Source organism: Numida meleagris, chromosome 5 (genome assembly GCF_002078875.1).
Source record: "Numida meleagris isolate 19003 breed g44 Domestic line chromosome 5, NumMel1.0, whole genome shotgun sequence".
Lineage (NCBI taxonomy): Eukaryota > Metazoa > Chordata > Aves > Galliformes > Numididae > Numida > Numida meleagris.
This window is the reverse complement of record NC_034413.1, coordinates 30,426,848-30,440,302: the sequence shown is the minus strand read 5'-3', so window position 1 is coordinate 30,440,302 and position 13,455 is coordinate 30,426,848. Positions and strand designations below refer to the sequence as shown.

The window sequence follows — 13,455 nt, the reverse complement described above, 5'->3', positions numbered from 1 at the left end:
ATATTTGAGTACATAATATTACTGAAAAATTAAACAAAATGCAGATAACATGGTGTGTAGCGTTCAGCTTCTATGGCCTTGAAAGGCTGCTTTCATAATTCTTGAGAGCACACACCAGATACTAAATGAAACTCACTTGTGACTTTGGTGGCACCCTGATGTAAAATTAAATGTTCTTTCTCTGTTTGAGCAATGGAGTTGGACCAGATCACCTCCAGAAGTCCCTTGAGACCTTAACCATTCTGAGTAAGCTATAAAGAGGACTGTCCTGCCATCTTTACATAAGCAGATCTGCCAGGGCATGGAACAGAGCATGGAAAACACAACCCAGAACTGTGGTGTAGAGCACGAGCTGCCCTGGCTTGTGAAAGGATGCACAGAGACAGCCCAATGTTCTGGCATGGCTCACCTTGCCCAGCCAGCCCACCTGGGCCAACTTCGGGCTCAGACTCTTCCCCAGATAAAACAATGCTAAGTGATGGCAGGGTGAAAAGGGAAGCTGCATAATTAATTTGGCAGAAGAATAAATGCCATGCAGTATGTCAGATGCATTTAAGAAAAGCAGAGTGCTTTTATGGTGGTAGAAACACAAATGCTGTCGAACCAAATTGTTGCTCTCATCACCTGTATCTTATAAGAATGTGCCAGTTCATACTGCATTGCCTGGTTCTACACGTGACAAAACTCTCTAGTTTGGCAAGTTCACATGTAGCATGTTAACAATGTACAGACCAGATACTACTCCACATATCATCTTTAAATGTGATGCCAGTGTTCCCGTAGAAGTTCAAGAAGTACCCTCACCTCTTTTTGAATACTTGTACAGCCTGCATGACAAGATAGCCTCTTTATCATATAATTATTTTGCTATTAAAGTACTTAATTATCAGTAACACATCATCTTAATGATGTAATGACTTAACATATCACATTATCATGCATTCAGAATTCAGAATTGCCAAAGTGGGGCTAGACCTCCCTATTTCAAAACCATCATGACTTTTGTTAATTTTACACAAGTATTTGTCTTCTGCCTTACCTGCATGCAGCACCTAGCTTTTAGCAATTCCCATGAACTAGCCTCACTACTATGGTTCACTAAAATATTCACTTACCCAAAGCTGAGACCAACGGCCAGAAACTGACTGTCGAAATGCCTGTCCTTTCCCTTCTGGAAGCAGGAAGTTTTCTGGCAGTCATGCATTTTCTAGCAGCTCCATTCAGTGACAACAGTTATGTTCATTTAATCTCTGCTCTCATTCATTCATATTGTCCTTTCCTTTGCTCTGTAAATTGCAGGTCTTAGGTTACTGACACCGGAAAACAATGAGGAAAACAAAAACAAGTCAAAAAATTGTGTAAGGCATAAGCACTACTTCTGTGTACTTATCTTTAATCTTCTCTTGCTAGAGGGGTAAAATGTCCTTGCTCAGTAGCTGGCCTCCATATTATATAAATGTTTTAAAAATCTATTTTCAAGATACATAGAAAGTAGTTATTCTCTCTTTGTATTACAGATTGAACCTACAAAAACTGTGTTCTCTTCCAGAGACTAAAGTTGGTCTGCCATAGTGCAAGGCTAGCAAGACTTAGGACCTGAAATAAGTCAGCAAGCACAATATGTTTTAGTAACAATACTTTAGATTTCACAATTTTACTAGCTTTTATAACGACTCCATTTAACATAGCATCCATTTTCCAGCAAAATCTTCTAGGAGGTTTATTTCTTCAGGTTGTTATTAATTTTGTTTTGTAAATACAGAACTATCAGTATTTAATAGCGTAACGCATAACTATTTCCCTTGGATCAGGTCAATAGATTTCCTGTACATGACTTTTGGCAAGAATGTTTGAGTTTAGATTTACTTAGTGTCTGGGGGAATATTTACTTGGATTAGTCAGGCAATAAGGTAACATTGAAGACACTTTCTATTTTTAGGTAATGTACATTACTTCATGAAGAGAACCGTATCGTTAAGAGAATAAATACTTAAAAATACACAAAATACAATTTAAGCATACAAAAAAATAGAAATAATTCAAGTACTTCAGATAGGATTATTTCTCAATTAACTTCTATGAACATAAGAATATTAACCCTCTCCCTATACAGATATGGATGAGATTCAGAAACACATACTGCTTAACTTCTTGATCCCAGTGAACTGGTGAAAGAAAACAGAAGTATATATTCACACTGCTGTTCTGTGTTGCAGAGTAATATAAGAAGGACAAGTAGTCTGTCTAAAACTTAAAGACTGTGCAGATCCTTCATTGCAAATAGGAGAACAGAATGAAAATGGCTTATAGGTAAATTTTCCCAGTCTCACTACTCTTTTCATTTTATTTTCTTGAAAGTCTGGGAAAATAAAAGATTGACTTTGTTCAGATTTTGAAGCTGAGAATGGAGAGGAAGAAAAACGAAGGTTTTGATTCAAAAAATGAATGACTAAAAGAATACAGTGTCCTTGACATATGAGGCAACCAGATCATGAGAGGAGAATTATGCCCTAATCAGATTCACATTGGAACATATTCTTCAAGACAAGACAAAGAATGATAGTTGATTGTGATGATATATTGCTTGTGATGTCCGCTTCTATTCCAGAAAGAAAAAAGTAAATGATAGACCTGTTTTAGGGTTGAAATAGCACAGGCTAACTCCCAAGAGGACTGTAGGGATTCTTCCACTCCTCTCTCATTAACAAAAAAATCTCTATTTGGAGAAAACTTACAAATAACATCTACATCCCTGAGAGTAGCTCAGGACAAGGATTGTCTCAGATGGTTTACAGAACATTTGAATCTTGCCATTTCTGTTGTAGTAAGACAAGAATATTTTTTATCAGCACTGTAATGAGGAAACAGGCACAGATGTCACATTTCTCTCTTGAGGTCCTTTGCTGCTTTCTGGTAAAATGGCAGTGGTGTTTTGTCAGCTGGTGAAACTCTGCCCCTGCCCCATCAAATTATAGAGTACAAGCAGTGTTAAGGTACTGTATAATCTCATGCAGATACACTTCTGACAGTTCACATGTGAATTCAGTTCTATCATACATCCCCATCAAATTCTTCAAAAAAAGAAGCAGTGTTGCTTCAAAAGAAGCATTGCCCCTTAATACCAATACATGGATTATCATGGAAGGTAGAAAAAAAAAAAGCTGCCTTTGGTAGTTACTACCTGCATGCTCACATGACCAATGTTTAAGTGGATTATGTCATAGTCATGATCTGTTAGCTGACAATGCTACTTGTTTTTCTGTTGGAAAGATCAAGAAGTATGCAGATGTGAAAAAAGAATTTCATCATTCTACACAGGTTGTTCCAAAAGTGATGTCTCCTATTTATTTCCATGGAAACTGCAGCAGATACAAAGAGCACAATAACACTATTTGATAGAGCAAATTCTCAGCTGCAAAATACTGTTTTTCAGTGTAGTCACCACCATTAGCTCTGCATTTTCACCAGAGATGAAGAAGAGCCTGCACACTGTGCTCAAAACAATATGCACCAGTGGAGGTGACTCACTATCACCACTGCTGAAACACACCACCCTCTGCTTCACTGTGCTCACATGCACTAGTTGTCTCTACAAATGATCAGCAAGTGTTGATGAATGTCAATGGGTGCCATTTTTTCTGCATGGAGGAATTCAGTTACAAACCTTTGCTTCATCTGCACTTCCATGTCAGATGCCATTCTGTCATGCAGCATCAGTACGTAATGAAATATTGGCAAGAAGGTTTTACCCCTACTGCCAAACCACCAACATCCATCTCTGATGTTGTGGGCCAACAGAAGAAAACAGGAGGCATTACTTTTGGAGCAGTCCTCGTACATATTTTATTTGTACCCCTCCCTAGCTCTATTCCTTGACAGCCTGACTCAGTGTCACCAACCTTGAGGGTGTTCTTATGTATTTCTACTTTACATTTTTTGTCAAAGTCTCTTCAGTTTGCAACTCAAATTTTCTTTTTGCAAGGAAAATATCACTCTTAAGCATGCTGTAAATCTTGTGCCCTGTAACTGCAAGATGAAGGCTGGCCCTTGCTGAATGGCCATTTCAGCAATCCACGTACAGCGAACTTCATGTGCCCTGACTCTAAGGGTCTTCAATATTTCATCACAGTTTTCCATTAACATAGAACTCAGACTGCAAGAACTGGTAAGGGAAATGAACACCCACAATTCATGTTTTTGGGGCACTTGAAATCTCCCTGATAGCTTTGAAAGCCTTGGCCTTTGTAGGTACTATTTCTCTGTACTTACCAAAAGCAAGAGATGAAATCTTGTTCCAAGTAAAAGTTGATTGAAGTTTTGTTATTGATTTCAAGATTTCACTCAAGAAATCCAACCAATGACTTTAATGAAGCACTGCCTTTGACCATCAGTGTCTAACTGGTGTACCATGAACCAGGAGAGGTGGAGTGCAACTGCCAGGTGTTGTTCATTGAACTCTGATGACTGAGACAGTTGCCCTTGTCCAATTGTTTGTGCCATGCTCGTGTCCATCCTTGATCTGTTTTTCATACAGTGGCCTGAGCTGACTATCTCACACAGACAGAGATAGCTCCAATGGATGTGGAAACTAATTAATATGCTGCCCAGTCTGCCAGCTGCCTAACTCCGGATTACTTTGTTTTCGGTGTTTTTCATTCTGAAACCCCTCTGCACATTTCCCTCTCTCTGTGCAATCTCTGACGTGCATATGCAACAGTCTGGACTCCATCCCTGTGTTTGACACCTTTTTTCATAAATACCAAATAGGTACCAAAAGTTGCAATATGCATCATCTTGATGCTTATACTTCTAAAAATACAGAAATACAAACACTTCAAGTGTTAAAATAACTCAGTACACTTTTTAATGCCTTCCATGTATGTAGATGTTCTTTGTGACAAACAATGCGCTGCAAAACATTTGACAGAACCATTTTCATTTGGTTGTTAAATGCTTAAAAATGCTGCAGTCACTAATGGGCACCTCTGCTAGCTCCAGAACCGTAAGTGCCCTTGCAATGAATCCTCTGCTGCACATGTGCCCAGGGCACAGCATGACTGTGATATCTGCTCGCTGTCAGGAGATATTCTTGGAGATCGTAAACTTTGTACATGTGCTCTTAATCCCTACATTGACATAAACTTCCTTATCTAAAACCTCGAGTAGAAGAGAATAGTTATCCAGTTATCACCTGCCTCCATGAGAATATAGCATGGCCAGGCTCAGATGACATGGGTAAGCAGTCTGGCTGACACACTTCATAGTACAAGGGCTACTTCACTGAGAGAGGAATTTGTTGTGGAACAATTCAGCCTTCTGACCGAACTACTGAGTGATCTGAGGAGTGGCCACCATGACTGGGCAGTGTCTCATGTTGCCTGTTGGTTTTCTAGACAGTCTAATAATTCAGAGAGTTTTGTACAGAAACAGCAAACTGTTTGATGGCACCTGCAGAGGATAGCTCACTGGATCTCTTCCTTGTGGTTACTAACAAGACAGTCATTTTTTTTACCCATACACTAAAATGTAAGTAAAAAACAAAATAAACCTCAAGTTGATTTTCCTGCTTCTTAAAGATACCATTAATTGCAAATAATCGCATTGTAATTTAAAGACTGACAACTAAGCATTTATTAATAAAAATACTAACAAGAGAGAGATGTGGTTTTGAATCTACACTTGAAAAAGTAACAAACTGAGAGCTTTAGAAATGATGAGAAATGACTGAACCAGTTTAAACAAAATAAGCACACCCTTGAGACAGTCCAGCTGAAACTTTCCATTAAAACGTCTGGGAGTGCTCAGTACCTGGCAATTTCCAGCCAAATTGCCAGAACAAATTAGCAGCTGTGCTTTCACTGTGCATCTCGAACACATAAAATCCATACAAAAACAGGCATTATGACAATGGGTAAAAACAACGTTAAGAACTACACAAGGCAAAAAAATCACTTAGAGGAAAGAGTTTCTGCTATTTTGAGTAGTATTCAGAAAATGAAGGGTTTTAACAAACTAAACTTGATACACGGGAAAAAAATGATTAGTTTGAGTAATACAGGGAAAATGTTTAGTGCCATCTTAATTGACTTTCTGCCTCTCTCCATGAGAAAGGCGAGAATGAGGAGAAAGGGCTTTGGAAGACGATACATCAACCATCTAGAGATAAAAGATGCACAGGAAGAGGTTTTAGGTCAATTTATCAGAAACGTCTTGCACAATCTCTAATACGGTGAGGCAATCATTTCTTGTGGCAGAAGGGTCAGAGCCAAACAAGTATCAGCACCAAAGTTCACCATCTAGGATAAATACAGCTTTAACTTTAGCAAAGACTGAATCTCTGCCAGAAGTGTCCCATTTTGAACAAAATTCCCAGTTAGGGGTTAGAGCAGATGAGACAACTGACTCTACTTTCAGAATTTGAAAAGTTTTATTCCCACATAGTTCCCTGTTTCGAAAAGCGTCCATTCCCCATCCTTCTCTTGGCATTAACTTAAGAGATTTATGGTCTGCCGTGTTGATCTTATTCCAGTTGCTGCTTTCTTTAATCTTGTGCATCCAGATCACCACACACAATTGCACAGGTTTTTTTACTGATTTTAGGATTGGTTTATATGGCCTAGCTGACATTTCAGAGAGTCAAATTCAATTTAAAATGTATGAAGACGTCATTATTCATCAAAATTTATTTAGCCTTTAAATTAAAGAAGAGGCTGAGTAAACTACAATATATAATCTGGGACAATTCCAGTTCACCGCTTTTCCCCTTCTGAATTGCCTTACATATTCTGAAATGCATTTTACAGCAAGGGGGAAATTTCACAGACACTAATATAGTTAAATATTTATTCAGGTCACACATCATTCTGCCATTCACTGAACAGTAAGCGTTAGTAGAAAACACCATTTCCATTATTCATTAGACATAGAAAGGGGAGGGCAGCTCATGTAACACATCAGCTAGTGCTAGTCTTGATGTAGGGAGTTACCAAGCTACTCACAGTTAAGCAGTGATTGCAGCTAACAGGTGGCTGAGTTATGAGCGCTTCAGTTAACAAAAGTGATTCCTGAGTGCACAGCAACATCTTCAATGAAAGCCCTGGTTTTCACAGGAAGTATTTTAGGCTTCCGCAAATTCATAGCATGGATTAGCAGTTTATTGTACTTTCTTCTCAATCTTGGAACTATAAAGAAACTTGATCAAAATTTAAAAGACCATTCACTTATCCTCCATTCTGTCACCCAACCCCAGGGCTGTTCTGCACTCTGAAAACATGGGCTACTCTGAAACAAATTTGATTAATAAAGTTAATCAGCATTTCAAAGGTTAAAACTAGAACTTAGGCAAGCACGAGACATTTGTCTTCTTTTTTTTTTTTTAAATCTTTGTAGAGATAAAAGAAGTTCAAACTTCCACCATATTTTTCTACATTAGCCTCCCAACTTCTCCCTTGAAATACTGATAATAAATTACGGTACTTAAGGCTTTTAGAGGATGAAATGGAAAGTAAATTATAATGCATCATTTGCCTTTCTTAGAGCATCATCTTACAGAGACAGAACAATAAATCTGCAAGACCAGCTTTGGTAAAGTCCCACCATGCAGAAGTGTCTGTTGCTCTGGGCTAGCATAGTGCATATCATTCTTGGAGAGGAAATTCATCTCCTTGTGTTGACTTTTAAAAATACCTCCAGTAAAAGCCTCCTGTGTTGCAGAGTGCTGAGTTCTCTACTAGCAAGGAAGAGGAAAGGCACACAGATCTTACACTGATCTCCAGAAAAAATAAAAACAAAGATCACTGCTGAATACCATAGGGCTAGCAAATGCCAATGCTCCACTTGGGATTAGATTTTTGCTCTCATTCTTCCTACGCTGTGGAAGATAATTTTGCTCCACAACAATCCCACTGAAGGCAGAAAAGGCTTGACAGCAAGGTACAAATCAACAAGAGCAAAAGGATCTGAATTGGATCCAGTGGCTTCCCTAAACCATTATCAAAGTTTTCCACAGAGCTTTAGTATATGGTTTTGTCCAACTTTTCTTTAGTTTAGTCAAAGAAGGGACAAATTAATTATTTGCATAACTCTTCACAGATAGCAGACACGGTATTTTAGTTAATCTGACAAAAGGCACCATCTGGCTTGGAGGAAGAATTTTTTCCATCAGAGGCATTCAGAGAAGAGTTGAGAGCAAATCCTAATTAATACAGAAGACAAGTCCATTTTAATAACCACTTTTCATGACTGTATCAGGTATTAATTTAAAGTAAGGATAGCACACTTGGTGCACTTGCTTGAATATCAATAAACCACAGTGCTTTTCCAAATCAAGTGTTAAACAGAAGTGCTATTAACTAAAGTTTAAGAATAAGTTTTATTAAAATGTTCAGAGAAAATTATTTCCTTTGGGATTTTAACATCACCTAATAGGAGATGTTACAAAAAGAAACCTATCCTAATGTGCTATCTTTTATCTTTGTTACAGATGAATAATATTTTTGGTCTCAAATTGAAAGACCCATTCGGTATTTGGAAAGTGGGTATCAGTGGAGAACTTCTCCATGAGGAGATCCTGACTCCACAAGTGGCAAAACCATCATAACTTTGAAAATTTTCTCTTGATTTTATTTCATGACAGCACAAACACCTAATCACTAATGCAGTTACTGAGGTAAAAGAAAATGTACACAATTTAACCTATGGCATACTGATGACTGCCAAAACATTTTACAGCCTGCACTTTGTGCCTAATGCACAGCAAAAATTGATTTGCCTGCCACAGTACATGCTGCTCGTTCTGCAGCATAGTGCTTTAAGAAGAGGCAAACAGTGATACTGTTTGGAATATCGTCTGAACCCTTCTTTTCTTTTGGCTCAAAGCTTGCTTTCTGAGGTATGTTTTGTGATAAGACTCTAACTGACTTACCAAGGAGGCAAATGGTGGGTGTCGCCGTGTGGCAATCAACATCACCGTGTGAACATTCCAAAGCATTTCCTTCAGAGCTGTTTGCCCCAGAGAGAGAGTGCTCAGGAGTGTTTACTGGTGGAAGATCTGGCCTGTGACCAAGTAGGTATGGTACCAACCTTGGTATGGGAGACTGGGGAATGATACCATTGTATCCTGTGATAAACATGATGCAGGTGGGCACCTCCCTGCTCCCTCTTATCTGCTGGCAAGGCCCGGAAGATGGGAACAAAGGAGTTTTCTGCTGAGATCCCAAAGCCAGAAGCTGCCACTCCAGAAAGAGCTGACTCAACCTCTTTGGATTTGAACTCCAAAGAGAGCTGACTCGACCAATTTGGACTTATAAATAAGTTCGTACTGCTGTTGCTGGTTGTCGTCAACCAAAACGGTTGGCAACTGAACAACAAGCCCTGATGACCCATCACCCAAGAAGATCGTCTGTGCTACAAACAACGCTGGACCCCTGGTGGTGACTATCTCTCTTGCTTTCTACAAAGACTCCTTGCTTTTTTTTTTTTTAAATCTCTTTTCTATTGCCCACCTTCCCTTCCCCATCTCCCTAAGCTACTAGGATTTGTAATAAACTGGTCAGGCTAACGTTTGACCCGTTGTGTCTTAATCTCACTGTCGGGTATACATACCTTCTCCCTCCTGTAAATTGGAGCGAAACAGATATGCCTGAAACAAAGGTTTGAGGAAAAAAAGGGTACTGTAGCATGACTGGTTAATTATCATGGCTGGCCATTACAGAATCACAGAATCACTGAATCATAGAGGTTGGAAGGGATTGTCTGGTCCAACTTTCTGCTAAAGCAGGTTCCCTACAGTAGGTTACAAAGGAAAGCATCCAGGTGAGTTTTGAATATCTCCAGAGAAGGAGACCCCACGGCCTCTCTAGGCAGCCTGTTCCAGTGCTCTGTCACCCTCAAAGTAAGCAAGTTATTCCTTGTGTTTGTATAGAACTTCCCATGTTCCTGTTTGTGTTCGTTGCCCTTGGTCCTGTCACTGGGCACCACTGAAAAGACTCCGGCCTCATCCACTTGACACCTAACTTTTAGATATTTATAAGCATTAATAAGATCCCCTCTCAGTCTTTTCAGGACTAAGTCCCAGGTATCTCAGCCTTTCCTCATCAGGGAGATGTTCCAGGATCCTAACCATCTCTGTGGCCCTCTGTTGGACTCTCTTGAAGTTCCCTGTCTTTCTTGAGCTGAGGAGCCCAGAACTGGACACAGTGCTCCAGATGCAGCCTCACCAGAGCAGACTAGAGGGGGAGGATCACCATACTCAACCTGCTGGCCACATTCTTTTTAATGCACCCCAGGATACCATTGGCCTTCTTGACCACAAGAGCACACTGCTGGCTCACGGCCAACCTGCTGTCCACCAGGACACCCAGATCCTTCTCTGCAGAGTTCCTCTCCAGCAGGTCAGCCCTTAACCTGTATTGATGAACACGGTTATTCCTCCCCAGGTGCAATACTCTACACTTGCTCTTGTCATCAAGTTCTTCTCCACCCAATCCTCCAGCCTGTCCAGGTCTCACTGGATGGCAGCACAACCTTCTGGTGTGTCACCCACTACTCCGAGCTTCGAACGATGTCGAACAAGTACCAGCCCCCGGGAAACACCACTAGTTACAGGCCTCCAACTAGACTTTGTGCCAATGATCACAGCCCTCTGAGCTCTGCTAGTCAGCCAGTTCTCAAACCACCTCACTGTCCGCTCATCTATTCCACACTTCCTAAGCTTACTTATGAGGATGTAATGAGAGATAGTGTCAAAAGTCTTTCAGAAGTCTAGGTACACAACATTCACTGCTTTCCCCTCACCTTTCCAGATGGTTGTGATATCACAGAAAGCTACCAGGTTGGTTGAGCGTGATTTCCCCTTGGTGAAACCATGCTGACTACTCCTGATAACCTTCTTTTCTTTCAAGTGCTTGGAGATGACATCCACAATAAGCTTTTCCACCACCTTCCCAGGGATGGAGGTGAGGCTGACTGGCCTCTAGTTTCCTGGGTCTTCCTTCTTGTCCTTTTTTAAAACTGGAGTGACACTGGCTTTTCCAGTCCTCAGGTACCTCTCCTGTTCTCTATGACCTTTCAAAGATGATAGAGAATGGTTTGGCAATCTCTTCTGCTAACACCCCCAGAATTTGTACATGCATCCAGTCGAGGCCCGTGGATTTGCCTAGACATTGTTTGACCAGATCTGAGGAAGCTTTCCTTTCCCCAGACTCTCTTATCTCCAGGGTGCAGGATTCCTGAGGGGCAGTCTTAGCACTAAAGATTGAAGCAAATAAAGCATTCTCTGTGTCCTATATTACCATGGCACCCACCTCATTCAGCAGAGGGTCCACATTTTCCCTAGTCTTCCTTTTGCTATTGACATACTTGAAGAAACCTTTCTTGTTGACCTTGACCTCCCTCACCAGATTTAGTTCCAAGTGGGCTGTAGCCATCCTCATTGCATCGCTGCATGCTCTGACAGTGTTCTTATATTTCTCCCAAGTGGCCAGACCCTTTTTTGTATTCCTTCTTCTTCCATTTGAGGTTTTCCATGTATGCTCATTCATGCAGGAATCCTGCCACCTTTGCCTGACTTCTTACTTTCAGGGGTGCTCTGATCTTGATCTTGGAAGACGTCATGCTTCAATGTCAGTCAACTCTCTTGGGACCCCCCTTCCCTTCCAATGCCCTAAACCATGGGACACCTCCACGTATGTCCTTGAAGAGGTCAAAGTTGGCTCACCTGAAGTCTAAGGTTGCAATCCTACTTACTGCTTTGCTTGTGCCATATAAGATCCCAAACTCCAATATTGCATCCAAGGCTGTCCCCAGTTTGCATATTCCCAACCAGTCTTTCTTTCTTTGTAAGACCAAGGTCCTGCAGCACTCCTTTCCTCACTGGCTCCTCCATCATCTGTGTCAGAAAATTATCTTCACCACATTGCAGGAACCTCCTGGACTATGCCTGCTGGCAGTGTTACTTTTCCAGAAAATATTATGGTGGTTGAAGTTCCCCATGAGAACCAGTGCCTGTGATCATGAGGCTACTTTCTGCTTTCAACTTCCTGCTCCTTATCAGGTGACCCTAGGGGGACTCTGCTTACACCTAACAGATATGGGGTTGTCCAGGTTGCTCAGGGAAAGCTCTGTTTTCCACAGTCAAACCAGTACTGCAAAATATACTGGTAACCACCTAGTTTGCATTTTGTAACTTTTATGAAAGCTTATTTTATTAAGCAATAGCAAGAAATCAAGCAGTACTAAATGAACAGCAAGATAAGATGATCACGATTCCACAACGTATGGGAGAGTAAACAGTTTGGGTAATTTTAATGAACACAGCATCCCTCCTGCCATTTCTTAAACAGTATCCGGTAAAACTATTGCTTGATTCTCATTTTTATCTCCAGTTATTCACTATTTTAAAGCATGACAAACATGGGAATTTTATATAATTTTATATAATTTTGATTTCCCCTCTCAGTGGTTTTATTAGACTAGTCACATATCATATAGATTATCTAGCATTGCATGCTAACACTTTTTTTCATAAAACTGTATCTGTCATTTCTTTCAAGAGTCTTTCTTATTATTGTCAATCTGGCATTCATATGCCTTCCTGCTGCACTGTTCTACTATTTTAAATGAGATTTTAATTTTATTTTTGGGATCCATCTTAAGAAGACAAAATCTTTTGCAAGCTTTCACTGTCGAATGATATGAAACTTAGTTTCAATTCCTCATTACAGGCTTTCAAGTCATACACACTTATTCCACAGTTTACACAGAACCTTTTTCCTCCAGAGAAATCAGACTTTAATAGCATGTATTAGTCATACCCATGTCACATTATTTCAGAATTTCTCTTGGTTCTGAAGAGGCTTGTCCCTTTGAGGAACAAGTGAGCTTTACTTATGACATGAGAGATTTCAGCTAAGTTCTGCCTAGAGAAAGTAAAATGGGAAGGTAAAATAGACCGAGTCCTTAGAAGAAAATATTTTAGTTGGCTGAAATGTCATTTTAAGCAACTTCTAATTTTACTTTTCCTTGCCTTCAGCAAATGCAGCTTTAGCCCATTTAATACTGTGTGACTACTTCACAGGAACACAGACCAAGTGACAGCCTGCTTTGAACACCTGTTCTTTGCTGTGCCTCCTAGAGATGCACTAGCCAGTGATCCTAGTTGTGTAGGATTTCCTAAACTTGGTGTAATAGCCCCCCAGTTCTTATGTATAAGAAATATAATACAGTAACCCAAAGATCCTCTTGCCAGCTAGGCTAACTGAAGCCATTTTATCCATCCATGTTTCACAGGCTAGTTCATAGAATCATAGAATCATAGAATTAGCTAGGTTGGAAAAGACCTACAAGATCACCTAGTCCAACCATCCACCTACCACCAACATAACCCCACTAAACCAGGTCTCTCAACGCTATATCTAAACGTTTCTTGAACACCTCCAGGGACGGTGACTCAACCAC

General features: G+C 40.2%; 1 long non-coding RNA gene across 3 annotated transcripts in view; it reads right to left on the bottom strand.

The window, feature by feature from the left end:
- Window positions 1-13,455, bottom strand: part of LOC110399834 — a 210,668-nt gene that overhangs the window by 5,009 nt on the left and 192,204 nt on the right. The window contains exons 11-12 of one of the 3 annotated variants that reach the window (XR_002439434.1): window positions 6,999-7,181; window positions 1,116-1,310 (exon numbers count right to left, since the gene is read on the bottom strand). This is a non-coding gene — a long non-coding RNA (uncharacterized LOC110399834). The remainder of the gene's footprint in view (window positions 1-1,115; window positions 1,311-6,998; window positions 7,182-13,455) is intronic. The other 2 variants (XR_002439432.1, XR_002439433.1) reach the window with 2 other exon arrangements.